This window comes from Pseudorca crassidens, chromosome 20 (genome assembly GCF_039906515.1).
Source record: "Pseudorca crassidens isolate mPseCra1 chromosome 20, mPseCra1.hap1, whole genome shotgun sequence".
In the NCBI taxonomy this organism is placed as follows: domain Eukaryota; kingdom Metazoa; phylum Chordata; class Mammalia; order Artiodactyla; family Delphinidae; genus Pseudorca; species Pseudorca crassidens.
In genome coordinates, this window is record NC_090315.1 from 49,631,956 (window position 1) to 49,653,099 (window position 21,144).

Genomic DNA, 21,144 nt, shown 5'->3' on the forward strand with positions numbered 1-21,144 from the left:
ATGCCTCCTCCTTTGTTCTTTTTCCTCAGAATTGCTTTGGCAATTCTGGGTCTTTTATGTTTCCATGTAAATTTTAGGATTATTTGTTCTAGTTCTGTGAAAAATGTCATGGGTAATTTAATAGGGATTGCATTAAATCTGTAGATTGCTTTGGGTAGTATGCCATTTTAATAATATTAATTCTTCCCATCCAAGAGCATGGGCTATCTTTCCATTTCTTTAAATCATCTTCAGTTTTATCAATTTTTTTTTTTTTTTTTTTTTTTTTTTTTGCGGTACGCGGGCCTCTCACTGTTGTGGCCTCTCCCGTTGTGGAGCACAGGCTCCGGACGCGCAGATTCAGCGGCCATGACTCACGGGCCCAGCCGCTCCGCGGCATGTGGGATCTTCCTGGACCGGGGCACAAACCCATATCCCCTGCATTGGCAGGCGGACTGTCAACCACTGTGCCACCAGGGAAGCCCCTATCAATATTTTTATAGTTTTCAGCACATAAGTCTTTCACTTCCTCGTTCAGGTTTATTCCTAAGTATTTTTATTTTTCTGATGCAATTTTATTTATTTTTAAATTTATTTTATTTTATCTTTATCTGTGCTGTATTGCTTGTGAGATCCTAGTTCCCCTACCAAGGATCGAACCTGGGCCCTCAGCAGTGAAAGTGCAGAGTCCTAACCACTGGATTGCCAGGGAATTCCCTTGATGCAATTTTAAAAGGGATTTTCCTTTCCTTTTCTCATATTTCATTATTAATGTAAAGAAATGCGACAGGTTTCTGTATTTTAATCTTGTATCCTTTTACCTTGCTGAGCTCGTTTATCAGTTCTAGTAGTTTTTGTTTGGAGTCTTTAGGGTTTTCTATGTATAGCATCATGTCATCTGCATATCATGACAGTTTTACCTCTTCCAACTTGGATACCTTTTATTTCTTTTACTTGTCTGATTGCTATGGCTAGGACTTCCAATACTATATTTAATAGAAGTAGTGAGAGTTTTTATCATGAATGGATATTGAATTTTATCAAATGCTTTTTCTGCATCCATTGAGATGATCATGTGGCTTTTGTCCTTTCTTTTGTTGATGTGGTGTATCACATTGATTGATTTGTGTATGTTGAACCATCCTTGTGAGACATTTTGCCCAAGTGAAAGTATTAACTGGTTACTGTCATAATCAATTTTTTAAAATTAATTTTATTTATTTATTTTTGGCTGCATTAAGTCTTCGCTGCTGTGCGTGGGCTTTCTCTAGTTGCGGCAAGCAGGGGCTACTCTTCATTGTGGCTCGTGGGCTTCTCATTGCGGTGGCTTCACTTGTTGCAGAGCACGGGCCCTAGGCACGTGGGCTAAGTAGTTGTGGCTCATGGGCTCTAGAGCGCAGGCTCAGTAGTTGTGGCGCACGGGCTTAGTTGCTTCGCAGCATGTGGCATCTTCCTGGACCAGGGTTTGAACCCGTGTCCCCTGCATTGGCAGGTGGATTCCTACCACTGCACCATCAGGGAAGCCCTATCATAATCAATTTGAAAATTGATTTAAATCAATTTAAAAATTGCTCTTTCTCTTTAGATTTAGTCTTTGTTGGTGACTGCTACAGAGGTCCAGGAAAGGTAATCACCTCCCTGGGTGGCTACCTGGGTCATACACTAAGGAAGAGGCAGTGCTGGCCAGCTCTAAAGTTGTACTCTTAACCAACCACCACAACAACCCTTTCAGCCTGGACTCTGAGAGGCTCCAGTCAAATGATGCCGCAGATCCAAGTGTCTGAGGGTCCCTAACTCTACAGAGCCTCTCATGGGAAAGACAGCAGAGGGATGGGCACACCCCTCTTTGGGAGGCTACACCAAAGGAGCCTCATTCGCTCCTGTGTCACAGGGACCACGCTGGGTTATCAGTTATCATCTCTCCGGGGAGATATTAGTCTGACTTGGGTTTCTAACTAATCGCCACAGTGTGTCCTCCATATGAGGGGCTTTCTGAACCCAGGAAACCCCATTTCATAGGCCACAGCGCCACCTAATGCTGGTTTATATGAACAAAGAGAGTGACTGAACCACGCTGATCTGAGACCACTCCAGCATTAGCCCCATTTTACAGTTTGGCAAACAGAGGTTCTTTAAGAACCAGCTCAAGTCCTGCCTCATCCACAAAGCTTTACACAACTACTGTTTCTCCTCCATACTCTTCAAGAGTTGGCACCCAGGGGATTCCAGGTACAAGAGGAGTTCGGAAAGCTCTTTAGAAGGACGGACATGTCTCTCAGCCTTGCTGATTCCAGTTCCTGTGGAGGATATGGGTTTAGATTCCCCAGGTGATTCTAATGCACCACCACTGTCTCTACCACATGTCTTAGCACTGACTTGAAGAGTTCACTACTTCATAGAGACTTAGATGTGAGGCCTGGTTTTTATTATCTGCAACTTGAGAACGTGCTTCTCTAGGCCTCACTTTCCTCACAGGTCAAGCAGGGATACTCTGCTCTAATTCACACAGTTGTGGTGAAGTTTCAACAAGGCAAGGCAGTTAGGGCACAGGAGCCATTTATAAAATTACTCTGTCTTATAGGGACTCTGAAATAGCACCCTGCACCCTGCACAGCACTGAGTCCATAGCAGGTGTTTTACTGCAAAACTGCACCATGATTTTTGGGTGCAGGTTGGTGTGGTGAGCGCACTGGCTGCTTCTCTCAGACAGTGAGCATTTTCCCCACAGGTGTGAAAAAGAGTGTAGGCACAGCCCTGGTTTCCACACAGACATGGGCTCACAGGTACGTGGGGGATACGCCCTGTGCCAGGTTCTTACCATGGAGTCAGTGTAAGGCTGGATGTCAAGTCCAGTGACAGCGATAGTAACTTCAGGGGGAGGAATGGGGTTTCTCCCCCAGCCATGCCCCCACTGCATGGAGAGTAACACTTGTAAACGTTTGTGTCGTCGCTATGTCAGTTCTCAAATTCTCTTTTACACTTCGGTAACAGAACCATGGTTTTATGTGCAATGTTTATCCCATCACCCAGCAGGATGCCCCGCCACAAGAGGCCATCCATTGAACGAAATCGGCTTGTATGGTGAGATGGGCTTGAATCCAAAGAATGGGAACTAGCGAGTTGGCCCAACACGCAGGGGAGGCTGTACCATTAGATCGCTATCCATTCAAAGAATATGTACTTTGTGCCATTCTCTAAGTGCTGAGAACATGGCCCTGCACGAGATTTAGGTTCTGTCGTCACAGGGCAGAGCTTGCAACTAGTGGGAAAGGCAGTCAACAAACACTGATCTACTTCAGTGCCAAGTTCTATAAAGGAAAGAAAACAGGGCGATGTGATAGTAAGCAAGGTGATGGGGGAGCTTCTCTGAAGACGGAGTGAATGATTCCTCTTCCTCTGGTCCAGACACGCAGAGAAGGCGCAAAGAGTAAGGTCCGGCCCGGAGCTCAGGTCTTCTTATCCTGCCTCCGAGGTCTGGCCGGGCCAGCAGACAGGATTTCCCATCTGCTCTGCCAGCGATTCGCCCAAGAAGACCCGGGCGACTTCCAAAAAACAAAGCGGCTGTCAGTCCAAGAATCTTCTTTACGCCCTGACTAGTGTCTTTGGGCGGTGGACCTCGTGGGACCAGGCCTGGGGACTCGCATAGAAGGAAGAGAGAACCCCCGCCCTCCCCACACTGCAGTGGGGCTGCCGCCATCATGGCGATCCCGGCTGCACCTGGACAATTTAACAGGGCCCGAGGCTAGAGTCCTAAAGCGGCCCTGAAACACCACGCCTGCAGCTCACCGCCATCTCGGCAGAGGCGGTTCCCCGCTACACACACCCAGGGGCGGGGCCTCGCGAGACCCAAACAGGCCCCACGTGTCAGGGGCGGAGCCCTACCCTGACGTCACGGCGCGCGTCGGATGGAAGGAGGACTAGAGCCGGCAAACCCTAGCTGGCTTCTCGCGTCACGGGAACTTTTTCCTCCCTCCTGTCCCGACCCCTTCCCTGTCCTTGTCCCACCTTCCGGCCCCCGGGAACCCCGGCAACGGTTGTGGCTGCTGCTCCGCTTCAGGCGGGGTGTTGCTGAGCGCGGAGCCCGAGGGCGCCCGTGAGGTAAGGAGAAGCTGCGGAGCCGCTCTGGCGTCCCCGTCCACGCGGACCTTGGCGGCCCGGGACCCACAGCGGCCCCCCTTTCCTCTGTGGTCTCGGTCTGGGGGCTTCGGCGTCCCTCGTTTCCCGTCGGTTCTGCCTGGTCCTCGGAAGGCGCGTCCCGGCGCCGGGACTCCGCCCGCCGGGGCCGACAGCGCGTCGCCCGGTCTCCCTCAGCCTCTCTAAGGCGGTGGCGTCTCGCGGACCCGTGCCCGGCTGCCCAGGGCCAGCGCACCGGCTCTGGCAGGCGCCCGCAGCCGAGCCCGGATGCCCAGGGCGGCCGGGGTAACCTCGCTCCTGAGGCCCGCCTCGGGCAGGCAGCCTCCACCCCCACCCCCACCCCCACCCCCCAGCGTGGGTCGGGCTTGCCCAGCTGGGTGGTCTCTGCAGGCGTAATTGTTTTCCCGCGTGGCAACGTGCGGTCCGCTTGTGCTTAACTAACTAGTAGAAGTTCTGCAGAGTCAGCGGTGAGGTTAGGTGGAAACGTCCATGCCGGGGCGGTGAGCTCTCTTCCCAACGTTTGACCCTTTGGGCCTGATGTGTATGACACCGAGATTTGATTCAGGCATCTTCACGTCCGTTTCGCCCGTGCTGGGGGGCGGCGAGGTAGCCGGGCTGAAGGGGACACGTTCCTAGGGCTAGAGATTTGTGTTAAGTTCTCAAACTTGGCTGATCACCTGGTGCACTTGTTGAAAAATATAGCACCCTGGACCGCAGGATCAGAATCTCCAGAGAGGGAGCCTGTGTGTGTGTGTGTGAGTGTGTTTTAAAATGTGTCCCAGGTGGCTCTCATTTGGAGGCAGGTGTGGGAAATGTTGTGTTAATCCGTCTCTTCTCACCCAGTCTCCCTTGTGACCAGCAGCCGATTTGTACAAGGTGTTGTGACCATGCAGAGGAACAGCTCAGAAGGAGTTAGAGCTGTCCTCTTGCTCTTGTTGGTGTAAGCAGATCTGAGCATAACCAGCGTCAGTATTGAGATTGTTTAGCAGGAATTCTTCTCCTTAGCAGAAATTAAACACGTAATTTACTTTCAACCAGGTGTGTGTTTTACTTTGTTGTCTTTGACATCTTCCGTTTCTTCTCTACTGGCTTTATCTCCTCTGATCTCACTCCTTTGCTATCGCTGCCAAACCTACTGGAATAGACTCTGATGCCATTGTTTCCTATACTGTTTTTTTTGTTTGTTTGTTTTTTGGTTTTTTTTTTGGATGCGTCCTCGGCATGTGGGATCTTAGTTCCCTGACCAGGGATCGAACCTGCGCCCCCTGTAGTGGAAGCGTGGAGTCTTATCCACTGCGCCACCAGGAAGGTCTCTAGAATCTTCATTTCAGAGATGTGCTCAGGCCTCTGTGTGAAGGCTGTGGGGCGTGGGGAGAATGGTGTGCAGATTAGAGGCGGGAAGCCCAGTTGGGAACCTTCTGCAGTAAACAGAGAGGATGGCGGGCTGTGCTCAGTTCAGGGCAGTGGAGATGGAGAGTAGATCCACTGGAGGGAGATTTACGATGTAGGGTTGTTGGTTAGGTCTTGATGATTGACTGGAGAGAGGAGATGAGAGAAAGGGGGGAATGTGGGATGACACCCAGGATTCTAGTGTATGGTGTTCCTGGGGGACACAGGAAGTGGAGCAGAGTTGGAGATTGGGGAAGATGGCTTTACCTTTTGGATGTGCTCAGTTTGACCTGTGGGAGTCCAAGTGGAGGTGGCCCTTCTTCCACTAGACGTGCGGGTCTAAGGCTCAGGAGTGCTATGGGTTAGGCCATCAGTCATGGCAGGAAAGGGAATCACCCTGAACAGTGGTGGATGGGGAAGCGAAGCTGGCCTCAAGGAGCCCTGGGGGACGTCAACACAGAGGGAAGGGCAGAGGAGAGAGGCCAGTGATCGGGGCAGGAGGTGCCACAGAAAACAAGGAAAGAGTGTGTGGATAGGAGGGAGTGAGATGGTGCCCAGAAAGTGCCCTTGGAAAGGAGCAACATTTGCGTTCCTGGTGAGAGGAGTGCAGTGGCCTGGTGGGGCAGAAGCCCGACCACTTTTGGTTCAGAAGAGAGTAGGACGGGAAATAAAAAAGACAGGTTGTGAAATACATGTTAGGAAATTTTTGCTTAAAAAGTCCACAGGCCAAAAAAAAAAAAAAAAAAACAGTCCACAGGCCAACTATGCCACCACCAAGGTAATAAAAGAAGGACTTAAGGGCTTCCCTGGTGGCGCAGTGGTTGAGAGTCCGCCTTCCGATGCAGGGGACGTGGGTTTGTGCCCCGGTCCGGGAAGATCTCACATGCCGCGGAGCGGCTGGGCCCGTGAGCCATGGCCGCTGAGCCTGCGCGTCCAGAGCCTGTTCTCCGCAACGGGAGAGGCCACAACAGTGAGAGGCCCGCGTACCGCAAAAAAAAAAAAAAAAAAAAGAAGGACTTAAGACAAAGGTGGTGGCAAACATCAGGGCAGCTCATTGCTGCAATAATAACATTCTGGGAAAATATAATTGATACTGGTATTGGTGACCTTTGAGTGGAGGGAAATCTTCCTTCTGTTTTTGATGTTTCGCAAAGACCATCATTTCATAATTTAGAATTTTAAAAATTAAAAATTGCTAATTGAGTGTTTTGGAGCTTTGTTTTATTTCTGAAATCGCCTGGGCGGGGGGAGGGGGTACTTGAGCACATCTAAATGCCGAGGAGAAGGAGGTAAATGTGAGGGTATGTGAAAGAGGGAGGACAGCTGATGGAGCTCGGTTCAGGGGAAGGGGGCAGGAAGGGGGATCCAGGCCGTTGTAAGGGATTAATTTCTGACCCTGTGAAGGAAGGCAGGGATGGTTTGCTGATGCAGGGAGGTATACAGGTGGTGTTTTGGGGAACAAGATGAGACAGGTTATCTCCTTTGATGAAGGAAGAGAGGAGGTGGTGTTAAAGGTTGGAGGAGAGCCATGTTATGGGTTCAGAACCTGGATGTAGAGAGAGCTGTGCCTGTGGCTTAATAGGAAGTAGCCCGGAGCCAAGTAGGGGTGCCTGCTACCTGAAGGCACAAAGGAACAGGGTCTTTCCCAAGTGTGACTGAGTGGTAATGGTTCAGAAGCAAGGAGGATGCCGACTGTGCCTCTTGATGGTGAGGTCAGTGGAACAGGGCTGGCTGTGTGACAGTGACAGTTCCCTCAGGAGAGCTGCGTTTCCATTAAGACAGAGGGTGGAGAGAACATTAGTGAAGTGTTACCAACCAGGGATCTTGGCCTCCTTAATCCATAGAAATTGATAAGAGGCCAGACAGAAAATTCAGGCAGGGCTTTATTGGGCTCCTGCTGCAGCAGGCGGGAGTGAAAACAAGTAACAGTTTCCCTTGATTGCTCCGAGGAGGCCGGCAGCGAGCTGGTTCCTTATGTGGGGTGAGGGCAGGGGCGGGTCCAGGAGTCAGGCCAGAGGGGTGGCTTGGGTGGTCTGCCCCCGCCCCCCTGGTGGTGGTGAGTGCAGGGGGCATGCACAGGACCCTGCTTTTGCTCCTGACTCCTGCTTTTGCTCCCAGCTCTTCACAAGTGGCAGTTGGCTTTTTTTTTGGTCTTTTTGTATCTTGTCTATAATTTCCCCCAGCTGTGCATGCATGCATATAGTTATTTTTAGTCCCTTATAGTTTCTTTGTATTTTGTTTGTATTTCATTTGTTCAGGTGTAAGCACTGCAGCAAAGGGTCCCAGGTCCTAGTCTGTCTCATTATCCCCTGAGGGATTCTACACCTTTTATTCTTAAGGGGTAAAGGGCCAAGGGTCTCATCTTCTGGAACGTCTTCCTGCCAGACAGGGGCTGCAGACCCTAGCTTACCCTAGAGGTGTAGAAGTCCCTCTCTGACTGTTCCAAGGACCTGTAGGGACCTGGGCCACCCTCTGCTGGAATGGGTTGAATTCCTTGAGCCCTCATGAGCCTTACTTGAAACTCTTAGAAGCTAGAAGACACAAACTTGCCCAGAAGGCTAAACAAACAAGGGCCAAAAAGAAGAACACCAGTAGCCACTAAAGGGCCTAGAAAGGGAAGGAACCAGCGTAACTTTAGGAGGGCTTCCTTAACTGTTGACCAGGCAGTGGAGGCGATATTGCCGCTTCTAAAATTATGAAGCCAGTCTGCCTGGGCATATATTTCCTTAATGTTAACTTCCACCTGTCCTATCACACTAATTCAGGTGCAGTAGGAAGTATTATCGCACAGACTCCACCTTGTTCTTCCAGAAGGTTATCAAGAGCTAGACGACTGTCAAGAACTAAATTCGCCAAAGAAACGAGAGGTCTTAAGTCCCATTAAGGCTTGTCTTGTCTGTTCCATCATATAACCAAGCTGTCTGATCTCAGTGTTGCTTCATGATAGGTAAAGCCTCCCCATGGAGCTGCCAGTCCTGTGGCCAGCTCTGCCCTTGCTAAGATCATTCCTAGGGGACTTCCCTGGTGGTCCAGTGGTTAAGGCTCTGTGCTTCCAATGCAGGGGGCCTGGGTTCGATCCCTGGTCAGGGAACTAGATCCCACACGCATGCCGCAACTAAAAGATCCTGCGTTTCTCAACTAAAGATCCTGTGTGCCACAACTAAGACTCCGCGTAGCCAAACAAACAAACATATATAGAGAAAAAAGATCATTCCTAGTGCTTTCTGGGTTTGGTGGTGAGCCTGACTGGTTCTGTTACAGATAAAAATCCCTCTTAACCCTGTAGTCCTTATAGCACACTGTCCTATGAAGTGAACATTGTCAGTGCATTTATACGCTATGGCTTGGTTGGAAAAGACAGGGTCTGTCGATAATTCCGTAACATATGATGGTTTGGGTGTCCGCAGAGGAAAACAAACCCTTCCGGGGGTGCAGACCTGAATGTCTGTCTCACAGCTGTTAAGACCGGATAGCCCTTGAAGCACATAACTGTTGTTAGTACTTAAACAGTTAGGGGACAGCAGACTATTATGTTGATGATTAAGCGTATAAAGCTCTACAGCATTTCTAACAAGATGTTCACGTATGATCCGCTGAGTACAATAACAAGAATGGCAAACAGGAGTCCAACCCACTACATCATTTTACTTATCTGTCGATGGTGCCTGTCTTTTGAATAGGTATCTCAGACCTTCCACTGGCTTACAGGTGTATTGCTCTTCTGTTGTAACCTGCGGGGTTTCTGGAGGTAAAAGCTTTAGTCTGGAAAAATGTACCCAACTAGATTTCCCTTGCACTTTGACAGCAGTGGGAGTGGTTCAGATTACTTTATAGGGGCCCTTCCATTTTGGCAATAGTTGGTCTTCGGGGGACCCCGTTCCAGGTTTTAAGAAGAACTTGGTCCCTGGGATTTGTGAAGGAACAGCTCCTTCCTCTGTATTTTTAGTGGGAGCTTGCAGTGCCCTGTGGGTATAGTTCAGGATTGTCTTTTGAACTTGTCCTAGATTAATAATGTATCTCAGGGCCTGGTTCACTTCTTCATCCAGTAGAATGTCAGTAGTAAGAAAAGGTCTCCCATAGGTCCTTTTATTGTTTTACTTGTTTATTTTTTAAGGAGTTTTTTTTTTGTTAATTTAGTTTTGGCTGCATTGGGTCTTCGTTGCTGCGCACGGGCTTTCTCTAAGTTGCGGCAAGCGGGGGCTAGCTACTCTGTTGTGGTGCGCGGGCTTCTCATTGCAGTGGCTTCTCTTGTTGCGGAGCACGGGCTCTTAGGTGCACAGGCTTCAGCAGTTGTGGCAGGCGGGCTCAGTAGTTGTGGTGCACGGGCTCAGTTGCTCTGCGGCGTATGGATCTTCCCAGACCGGTGCTCAAACCCGTGTCCCCTGCATTGGTAGGCAGATTCTTAACCACTGCGCCACCAGGGAAGTCCTGAAGACATTTTTTAGAAAGCAGAATTGTGTTAATACAGTCTTTTATTCAATTTTAACATAATTTTATTTATTGAATAGTTAAGACAGTCACATTCCAAATTCAAAATATATGAAAGGGTCTATAATGAAGAGTTTTCCTCTTTCTACTTGGACTTAATTTCTGGGAAATTTCAATCTTTTAAACGTGGAGAGAATGTATAAAGAACCCATGTACCCACCAGCCAGCTTCAGTCTGGCTTCATCTCTTGCCACTGTTCCACTGGATTATTCCCTGGTGTTGGCCTTATTTTAAAACAAGCTGAGACTCTGTCTTATGCAGTAAAAGGCAAGGATTTCCTAAGGTGAAATTGCTGCAAATCTCCTTGGGGGCCATTTAAGAGCTCTTTTACTACCACTGATCACTTTAAGATTTTATTTTGGGGCCACATACAGTATTTGCTTTTCCAGAGCTCCTTTCCTTTCTAAAGAGTATCTTTTTTCTCCATCTTTATGCCAAGAACTCTGTAGGAATGCCCCATACTTCCCCAAGGCTTCTGCTTCTGATAGATGGCCCAGTTGGCTCATCTTAGAAAACCTCCACAAGACGTTTTCCGAAAGGAGAGGGAATAGAAGAGTGTAAGGGGTAGGGAGTTTTGAATCCCCTAAAGCTGACGACTGTGTTTGGGTCTGTTTTTGTTGCTCAGAGCCCCTGTTGAGTTCCCTGCTGCGTAGGATGCCAGAACTGGAGACTGTGGAGATCATGAAGTTGGTGAATTGCCCCGAGACCTTCACCCCGGACATGAGGTGCATCATGGGCGAGTCCCCTTCAGTGCGGGGCTACTTCGTCCTGGCGGGAATGAACTCTGCTGGCCTTTCGTTTGGTGGAGGAGCTGGAAGGTAAGTCTTTCGCACTCAGGTTCGGCTTGCGAGGCTTCTTCCTTTCTGGAATTACTTCTGGTTCATAGGGTTTGTGACATACCTAATCCAGTATGTTCATAAGAAGAGGAAGACACATGTCATGAGAGAGTCGTCCCCTTGAAAGTACTTGCCATGGGAGGCACTCCCCGTGTTCCAGACACGTCACTGTACAGAATGTTTTTGGAACTCCTCTTTTGGAGTTAGCCTTGGAGCCAGTGGGATGTTCTTCTGTACTACTTCAGTCATAACAAATGTTGGTCCTTTGAATATGTATTTGAGTTTGGAAATAGCCAAGTGTGGTGAGTGAAGTAGAAGATCATGCTGATGACACAGGTTTTTATTTTCAAATTTGGTACTTATAAAAATTAAGCGAGGGGGCTTCCCTGGTGGCACAGTGGTTGAGAGTCCGCCTGCAGATGCAGGGGACACGGGTTCGTGCCCCTGTCCGGGAAGATCCCACATGCCACGGAGCGGCTGGGCCCGTGAGCCATGGCCGCTGAGCCTGCGCGTCCAGAGCCTGTGCTCCGCAACGGGAGAGGCCACAACAGTGAGAGGCCCGCGTACCGCAAAAAAAAAAAAAAAAAAAAAGAAGGACTCAAGACAAAGGTGGTGGCAAACATCAGGGCAGCTCATTGCTGCAATAATAACATTCTGGGAAAATATAATTGATACTGGTATTGGTGACCTTTGAGTGGAGGGAAATCTTCCTTCTGTTTTTGATGTTTCGCAAAGACCATCATTTCATAATTTAGAATTTTAAAAATTAAAAATTGCTAATTGAGTGTTTTGGAGCTTTGTTTTATTTCTGAAATCGCCTGGGCGGGGGGAGGGGGTACTTGAGCACATCTAAATGCCGAGGAGAAGGAGGTAAATGTGAGGGTATGTGAAAGAGGGAGGACAGCTGATGGAGCTCGGTTCAGGGGAAGGGGGCAGGAAGGGGGATCCAGGCCGTTGTAAGGGATTAATTTCTGACCCTGTGAAGGAAGGCAGGGATGGTTTGCTGATGCAGGGAGGTATACAGGTGGTGTTTTGGGGAACAAGATGAGACAGGTTATCTCCTTTGATGAAGGAAGAGAGGAGGTGGTGTTAAAAGTTGGGAGAAGAGCCATGCTATGGGTTCAGAACCTGGATGTAGAGAGAGCTGTGCCTGTGGCTTAATAGGAAGTAGCCCGGAGCCAAGTAGGGGTGCCTGCTAACTTAAGGCACAAAGGAACAGGGTCTTTCTCAAGTGTGACTGAGTGGTAATGGTTCAGAAGCAAGGAGGATGCCAACAGTGCCTCTTGATGGTGTCAGTGGAACAGGGCTGGCTGTGTGACAGTGACAGTTCCCTCAGGAGAGCTGCGTTTCCATTAAGACAGAGGGTGGAGAGAACATTAGTGAAGTGTTACCAACCAGGGATCTTGGCCTCCTTAATCCATAGAAATTGATAAGAGGCCAGACAGAAAATTCAGGCAGGGCTTTATTGGGCTCCTGCTGCAGCAGGCGGGAGTGAAAACAAGTAACAGTTTCCCTTGATTGCTCCGAGGAGGCCGGCAGCGAGCTGGTTCCTTATGTGGGGTGAGGGCAGGGGCGGGTCCAGGAGTCAGGCCAGAGGGGTGGCTTGGGTGGTCTGCCCCCGCCCCCCTGGTGGTGGTGAGTGCAGGGGGCATGCACAGGACCCTGCTTTTGCTCCTGACTCCTGCTTTTGCTCCCAGCTCTTCACAAGTGGCAGTTGGCTTTTTTTTTGGTCTTTTTGTATCTTGTCTATAATTTCCCCCAGCTGTGCATGCATGCATATAGTTATTTTTAGTCCCTTATAGTTTCTTTGTATTTTGTTTGTATTTCATTTGTTCAGGTGTAAGCACTGCAGCAAAGGGTCCCAGGTCCTAGTCTGTCTCATTATCCCCTGAGGGATTCTACACCTTTTATTCTTAAGGGGTAAAGGGCCAAGGGTCTCATCTTCTGGAACGTCTTCCTGCCAGACAGGGGCTGCAGACCCTAGCTTACCCTAGAGGTGTAGAAGTCCCTCTCTGACTGTTCCAAGGACCTGTAGGGACCTGGGCCACCCTCTGCTGGAATGGGTTGAATTCCTTGAGCCCTCATGAGCCTTACTTGAAACTCTTAGAAGCTAGAAGACACAAACTTGCCCAGAAGGCTAAACAAACAAGGGCCAAAAAGAAGAACACCAGTAGCCACTAAAGGGCCTAGAAAGGGAAGGAACCAGCGTAACTTTAGGAGGGCTTCCTTAACTGTTGACCAGGCAGTGGAGGCGATATTGCCGCTTCTAAAATTATGAAGCCAGTCTGCCTGGGCATATATTTCCTTAATGTTAACTTCCACCTGTCCTATCACACTAATTCAGGTGCAGTAGGAAGTATTATCGCACAGACTCCACCTTGTTCTTCCAGAAGGTTATCAAGAGCTAGACGACTGTCAAGAACTAAATTCGCCAAAGAAACGAGAGGTCTTAAGTCCCATTAAGGCTTGTCTTGTCTGTTCCATCATATAACCAAGCTGTCTGATCTCAGTGTTGCTTCATGATAGGTAAAGCCTCCCCATGGAGCTGCCAGTCCTGTGGCCAGCTCTGCCCTTGCTAAGATCATTCCTAGGGGACTTCCCTGGTGGTCCAGTGGTTAAGACTCTGTGCTTCCAATGCAGGGGGCCTGGGTTCGATCCCTGGTCAGGGAACTAGATCCCACACGCATGCCGCAACTAAAAGATCCTGCGTTTCTCAACTAAAGATCCTGTGTGCCACAACTAAGACTCCGCGTAGCCAAACAAACAAACATATATAGAGAAAAAAGATCATTCCTAGTGCTTTCTGGGTTTGGTGGTGAGCCTGACTGGTTCTGTTACAGATAAAAATCCCTCTTAACCCTGTAGTCCTTATAGCACACTGTCCTATGAAGTGAACATTGTCAGTGCATTTATACGCTATGGCTTGGTTGGAAAAGACAGGGTCTGTCGATAATTCCGTAACATATGATGGTTTGGGTGTCCGCAGAGGAAAACAAACCCTTCCGGGGGTGCAGACCTGAATGTCTGTCTCACAGCTGTTAAGACCGGATAGCCCTTGAAGCACATAACTGTTGTTAGTACTTAAACAGTTAGGGGACAGCAGACTATTATGTTGATGATTAAGCGTATAAAGCTCTACAGCATTTCTAACAAGATGTTCACGTATGATCCGCTGAGTACAATAGCAAGAATGGCAAACAGGAGTCCAACCCACTACATCATTTTACTTATCTGTCGATGGTGCCTGTCTTTTGAATAGGTATCTCAGACCTTCCACTGGCTTACAGGTGTATTGCTCTTCTGTTGTAACCTGCGGGGTTTCTGGAGGTAAAAGCTTTAGTCTGGAAAAATGTACCCAACTAGATTTCCCTTGCACTTTGACAGCAGTGGGAGTGGTTCAGATTACTTTATAGGGGCCCTTCCATTTTGGCAATAGTTGGTCTTCGGGGGACCCCGTTCCAGGTTTTAAGAAGAACTTGGTCCCTGGGATTTGTGAAGGAACAGCTCCTTCCTCTGTATTTTTAGTGGGAGCTTGCAGTGCCCTGTGGGTATAGTTCAGGATTGTCTTTTGAACTTGTCCTAGATTAATAATGTATCTCAGGGCCTGGTTCACTTCTTCATCCAGTAGAATGTCAGTAGTAAGAAAAGGTCTCCCATAGGTCCTTTTATTGTTTTACTTGTTTATTTTTTAAGGAGTTTTTTTTTTTGTTAATTTAGTTTTGGCTGCATTGGGTCTTCGTTGCTGCGCACGGGCTTTCTCTAAGTTGCGGCAAGCGGGGGCTAGCTACTCTGTTGTGGTGCGCGGGCTTCTCATTGCAGTGGCTTCTCTTGTTGCGGAGCACGGGCTCTTAGGTGCACAGGCTTCAGCAGTTGTGGCAGGCGGGCTCAGTAGTTGTGGTGCACGGGCTCAGTTGCTCTGCGGCGTATGGATCTTCCCAGACCGGTGCTCAAACCCGTGTCCCCTGCATTGGTAGGCAGATTCTTAACCACTGCGCCACCAGGGAAGTCCTGAAGACATTTTTTAGAAAGCAGAATTGTGTTAATACAGTCTTTTATTCAATTTTAACATAATTTTATTTATTGAATAGTTAAGACAGTCACATTCCAAATTCAAAATATATGAAAGGGTCTATAATGAAGAGTTTTCCTCTTTCTACTTGGACTTAATTTCTGGGAAATTTCAATCTTTTAAACGTGGAGAGAATGTATAAAGAACCCATGTACCCACCAGCCAGCTTCAGTCTGGCTTCATCTCTTGCCACTGTTCCACTGGATTATTCCCTGGTGTTGGCCTTATTTTAAAACAAGCTGAGACTCTGTCTTATGCAGTAAAAGGCAAGGATTTCCTAAGGTGAAATTGCTGCAAATCTCCTTGGGGGCCATTTAAGAGCTCTTTTACTACCACTGATCACTTTAAGATTTTATTTTGGGGCCACATACAGTATTTGCTTTTCCAGAGCTCCTTTCCTTTCTAAAGAGTATCTTTTTTCTCCATCTTTATGCCAAGAACTCTGTAGGAATGCCCCATACTTCCCCAAGGCTTCTGCTTCTGATAGATGGCCCAGTTGGCTCATCTTAGAAAACCTCCACAAGACGTTTTCCGAAAGGAGAGGGAATAGAAGAGTGTAAGGGGTAGGGAGTTTTGAATCCCCTAAAGCTGACGACTGTGTTTGGGTCTGTTTTTGTTGCTCAGAGCCCCTGTTGAGTTCCCTGCTGCGTAGGATGCCAGAACTGGAGACTGTGGAGATCATGAAGTTGGTGAATTGCCCCGAGACCTTCACCCCGGACATGAGGTGCATCATGGGCGAGTCCCCTTCAGTGCGGGGCTACTTCGTCCTGGCGGGAATGAACTCTGCTGGCCTTTCGTTTGGTGGAGGAGCTGGAAGGTAAGTCTTTCGCACTCAGGTTCGGCTTGCGAGGCTTCTTCCTTTCTGGAATTACTTCTGGTTCATAGGGTTTGTGACATACCTAATCCAGTATGTTCATAAGAAGAGGAAGACACATGTCATGAGAGAGTCGTCCCCTTGAAAGTACTTGCCATGGGAGGCACTCCCCGTGTTCCAGACACGTCACTGTACAGAATGTTTTTGGAACTCCTCTTTTGGAGTTAGCCTTGGAGCCAGTGGGATGTTCTTCTGTACTACTTCAGTCATAACAAATGTTGGTCCTTTGAATATGTATTTGAGTTTGGAAATAGCCAAGTGTGGTGAGTGAAGTAGAAGATCATGCTGATGACACAGGTTTTTATTTTCAAATTTGGTACTTATAAAAATTAAGCGAGGGGGCTTCCCTGGTGGCACAGTGGTTGAGAGTCCGCCTGCAGATGCAGGGGACACGGGTTCGTGCCCCTGTCTGGGAAGATCCCACATGCCGTGGAGCGGCTGGGCCCGTGAGCCATGGCTGCTGAGCCTGTGCGTCCGGAGCCTGTGCTCCGCAACGGGAGAGGCCACAACAGTGAGAGGCCCGCGTACCGCAAAAAAAAAAAAAAAAAAAAAGAAGGACTCAAGACAAAGGTGGTGGCAAACATCAGGGCAGCTCATTGCTGCAATAATAACATTCTGGGAAAATATAATAGATACTGGTATTGGTGACCTTTGAGTGGAGGGAAATCTTCCTTCTGTTTTTGATGTTTCGCAAAGACCATCATTTTATAATTTAGAATTTTAAAAATTAAAAATTGCTAATTGAGTGTTTTGGAGCTTTGTTTTATTTCTGAAATCGCCTGGGCGGGGGGAGGGGGTACTTGAGCACATCTAAATGCCGAGGAGAAGGAGGTAAATGTGAGGGTATGTGAAAGAGGGAGGACAGCTGATGGAGCTCGGTTCAGGGGAAGGGGGCAGGAAGGGGGATCCAGGCCGTTGTAAGGGATTAATTTCTGACCCTGTGAAGGAAGGCAGGGATGGTTTGCTGATGCAGGGAGGTATACAGGTGGTGTTTTGGGGAACAAGATGAGACAGGTTATCTCCTTTGATGAAGGAAGAGAGGAGGTGGTGTTAAAGGTTGGAGGAGAGCCATGTTATGGGTTCAGAACCTGGATGTAGAGAGAGCTGTGCCTGTGGCTTAATAGGAAGTAGCCCGGAGCCAAGTAGGGGTGCCTGCTACCTGAAGGCACAAAGGAACAGGGTCTTTCCCAAGTGTGACTGAGTGGTAATGGTTCAGAAGCAAGGAGGATGCCGACTGTGCCTCTTGATGGTGAGGTCAGTGGAACAGGGCTGGCTGTGTGACAGTGACAGTTCCCTCAGGAGAGCTGCATTTCCATTAAGACAGAGGGTGGAGAGAACATTAGTGAAGTGTTACCAACCAGGGATCTTGGCCTCCTTAATCCATAGAAATTGATAAGAGGCCAGACAGAAAATTCAGGCAGGGCTTTATTGGGCTCCTGCTGCAGCAGGCGGGAGTGAAAACAAGTAACAGTTTCCCTTGATTGCTCCGAGGAGGCCGGCAGCGAGCTGGTTCCTTATGTGGGGTGAGGGCAGGGGCGGGTCCAGGAGTCAGGCCAGAGGGGTGGCTTGGGTGGTCTGCCCCCGCCCCCCTGGTGGTGGTGAGTGCAGGGGGCATGCACAGGACCCTGCTTTTGCTCCTGACTCCTGCTTTTGCTCCCAGCTCTTCACAAGTGGCAGTTGGCTTTTTTTTTGGTCTTTTTGTATCTTGTCTATAATTTCCCCCAGCTGTGCATGCATGCATATAGTTATTTTTAGTCCCTTATAGTTTCTTTGTATTTTGTTTGTATTTCATTTGTTCAGGTGTAAGCACTGCAGCAAAGGGTCCCAGGTCCTAGTCTGTCTCATTATCCCCTGAGGGATTCTACACCTTTTATTCTTAAGGGGTAAAGGGCCAAGGGTCTCATCTTCTGGAACGTCTTCCTGCCAGACAGGGGCTGCAGACCCTAGCTTACCCTAGAGGTGTAGAAGTCCCTCTCTGACTGTTCCAAGGACCTGTAGGGACCTGGGCCACCCTCTGCTGGAATGGGTTGAATTCCTTGAGCCCTCATGAGCCTTACTTGAAACTCTTAGAAGCTAGAAGACACAAACTTGCCCAGAAGGCTAAACAAACAAGGGCCAAAAAGAAGAACACCAGTAGCCACTAAAGGGCCTAGAAAGGGAAGGAACCAGCGTAACTTTAGGAGGGCTTCCTTAACTGTTGACCAGGCAGTGGAGGCGATATTGCCGCTTCTAAAATTATGAAGCCAGTCTGCCTGGGCATATATTTCCTTAATGTTAACTTCCACCTGTCCTATCACACTAATTCAGGTGCAGTAGGAAGTATTATCGCACAGACTCCACCTTGTTCTTCCAGAAGGTTATCAAGAGCTAGACGACTGTCAAGAACTAAATTCGCCAAAGAAACGAGAGGTCTTAAGTCCCATTAAGGCTTGTCTTGTCTGTTCCATCATATAACCAAGCTGTCTGATCTCAGTGTTGCTTCATGATAGGTAAAGCCTCCCCATGGAGCTGCCAGTCCTGTGGCCAGCTCTGCCCTTGCTAAGATCATTCCTAGGGGACTTCCCTGGTGGTCCAGTGGTTAAGACTCTGTGCTTCCAATGCAGGGGGCCTGGGTTCGATCCCTGGTCAGGGAACTAGATCCCACACGCATGCCGCAACTAAAAGATCCTGCGTTTCTCAACTAAAGATCCTGTGTGCCACAACTAAGACTCCGCGTAGCCAAACAAACAAACATATATAGAGAAAAAAGATCATTCCTAGTGCTTTCTGGGTTTGGTGGTGAGCCTGACTGGTTCTGTTACAGATAAAAATCCCTCTTAACCCTGTAGTCCTTATAGCACACTGTCCTATGAAGTGAACATTGTCAGTGCATTTATACGCTATGGCTTGGTTGGAAAAGACAGGGTCTGTCGATAATTCCGTAACATATGATGGTTTGGGTGTCCGCAGAGGAAAACAAACCCTTCCGGGGGTGCAGACCTGAATGTCTGTCTCACAGCTGTTAAGACCGGATAGCCCTTGAAGCACATAACTGTTGTTAGTACTTAAACAGTTAGGGGACAGCAGACTATTATGTTGATGATTAAGCGTATAAAGCTCTACAGCATTTCTAACAAGATGTTCACGTATGATCCGCTGAGTACAATAGCAAGAATGGCAAACAGGAGTCCAACCCACTACATCATTTTACTTATCTGTCGATGGTGCCTGTCTTTTGAATAGGTATCTCAGACCTTCCACTGGCTTACAGGTGTATTGCTCTTCTGTTGTAACCTGCGGGGTTTCTGGAGGTAAAAGCTTTAGTCTGGAAAAATGTACCCAACTAGATTTCCCTTGCACTTTGACAGCAGTGGGAGTGGTTCAGATTACTTTATAGGGGCCCTTCCATTTTGGCAATAGTTGGTCTTCGGGGGACCCCGTTCCAGGTTTTAAGAAGAACTTGGTCCCTGGGATTTGTGAAGGAACAGCTCCTTCCTCTGTATTTTTAGTGGGAGCTTGCAGTGCCCTGTGGGTATAGTTCAGGATTGTCTTTTGAACTTGTCCTAGATTAATAATGTATCTCAGGGCCTGGTTCACTTCTTCATCCAGTAGAATGTCAGTAGTAAGAAAAGGTCTCCCATAGGTCCTTTTATTGTTTTACTTGTTTATTTTTTAAGGAGTTTTTTTTTTTGTTAATTTAGTTTTGGCTGCATTGGGTCTTCGTTGCTGCGCACGGGCTTTCTCTAAGTTGCGGCAAGCGGGGGCTAGCTACTCTGTTGTGGTGCGCGGGCTTCTCATTGCAGTGGCTTCTCTTGTTGCGGAGCACGGGCTCTTAGGTGCACAGGCTTCAGCAGTTGTGGCAGGCGGGCTCAGTAGTTGTGGTGCACGGGCTCAGTTGCTCTGCGGCGTATGGATCTTCCCAGACCGGTGCTCAAACCCGTGTCCCCTGCATTGGTAGGCAGATTCTTAACCACTGCGCCACCAGGGAAGTCCTGAAGACATTTTTTAGAAAGCAGAATTGTGTTAATACAGTCTTTTATTCAATTTTAACATAATTTTATTTATTGAATAGTTAAGACAGTCACATTCCAAATTCAAAATATATGAAAGGGTCTATAATGAAGAGTTTTCCTCTTTCTACTTGGACTTAATTTCTGGGAAATTTCAATCTTTTAAACGTGGAGAGAATGTATAAAGAACCCATGTACCCACCAGCCAGCTTCAGTCTGGCTTCATCTATTGCCACTGTTCCACTGGATTATTCCCTGGTGTTGGCCTTATTTTAAAACAAGCTGAGACTCTGTCTTATGCAGTAAAAGGCAAGGATTTCCTAAGGTGAAATTGCTGCAAATCTCCTTGGGGGCCATTTAAGAGCTCTTTTACTACCACTGATCACTTTAAGATTTTATTTTGGGGCCACATACAGTATTTGCTTTTCCAGAGCTCCTTTCCTTTCTAAAGAGTATCTTTTTTCTCCATCTTTATGCCAAGAACTCTGTAGGAATGCCCCATACTTCCCCAAGGCTTCTGCTTCTGATAGATGGCCCAGTTGGCTCATCTTAGAAAACCTCCACAAGACGTTTTCCGAAAGGAGAGGGAATAGAAGAGTGTAAGGGGTAGGGAGTTTTGAATCCCCTAAAGCTGACGACTGTGTTTGGGTCTGTTTTTGTTGCTCAGAGCCCCTGTTGAGTTCCCTGCTGCGTAGGATGCCAGAACTGGAGACTGTGGAGATCATGAAGTTGGTGAATTGCCCCGAGACCTTCACCCCGGACATGAGGTGCATCATGGGCGAGTCCCCTTCAGTGCGGGGCTACTTCGTCCTGGCGGGAATGAACTCTGCTGGCCTTTCGTTTGGTGGAGGAGCTGGAAGGTAAGTCTTTCGCACTCAGGTTCGGCTTGCGAGGCTTCTTCCTTTCTGGAATTACTTCTGGTTCATAGGGTTTGTGACATACCTAATCCAGTATGTTCATAAGAAGAGGAAGACACATGTCATGAGAGAGTCGTCCCCTTGAAAGTACTTGCCATGGGAGGCACTCCCCGTGTTCCAGACACGTCACTGTACAGAATGTTTTTGGAACTCCTCTTTTGGAGTTAGCCTTGGAGCCAGTGGGATGTTCTTCTGTACTACTTCAGTCATAACAAATGTTGGTCCTTTGAATATGTATTTGAGTTTGGAAATAGCCAAGTGTGGTGAGTGAAGTAGAAGATCATGCTGATGACACAGGTTTTTATTTTCAAATTTGGTACTTATAAAAATTAAGCGAGGGGGCTTCCCTGGTGGCACAGTGGTTGAGAGTCCGCCTGCAGATGCAGGGGACACGGGTTCGTGCCCCTGTCCGGGAAGATCCCACATGCCACGGAGCGGCTGGGCCCGTGAGCCATGGCCGCTGAGCCTG

General features: G+C 48.3%; 1 long non-coding RNA gene across 3 annotated transcripts in view; it reads left to right on the forward strand.

Moving 5' to 3' along the window:
• Positions 1 to 3,877: 3,877 nt before the first annotated feature.
• The window catches only part of LOC137215159 (uncharacterized), a 98,822-nt gene continuing 81,555 nt past the window's right edge, over positions 3,878 to 21,144 (forward strand). The window contains exons 1-4 of one of the 3 annotated variants that reach the window (XR_010939177.1): positions 3,878 to 4,077; positions 10,616 to 10,808; positions 15,520 to 15,712; positions 20,426 to 20,618. This is a non-coding gene — a long non-coding RNA (uncharacterized lncRNA). The remainder of the gene's footprint in view (positions 4,078 to 10,615; positions 10,809 to 15,519; positions 15,713 to 20,425; positions 20,619 to 21,144) is intronic. The other 2 variants (XR_010939175.1, XR_010939176.1) reach the window with 2 other exon arrangements.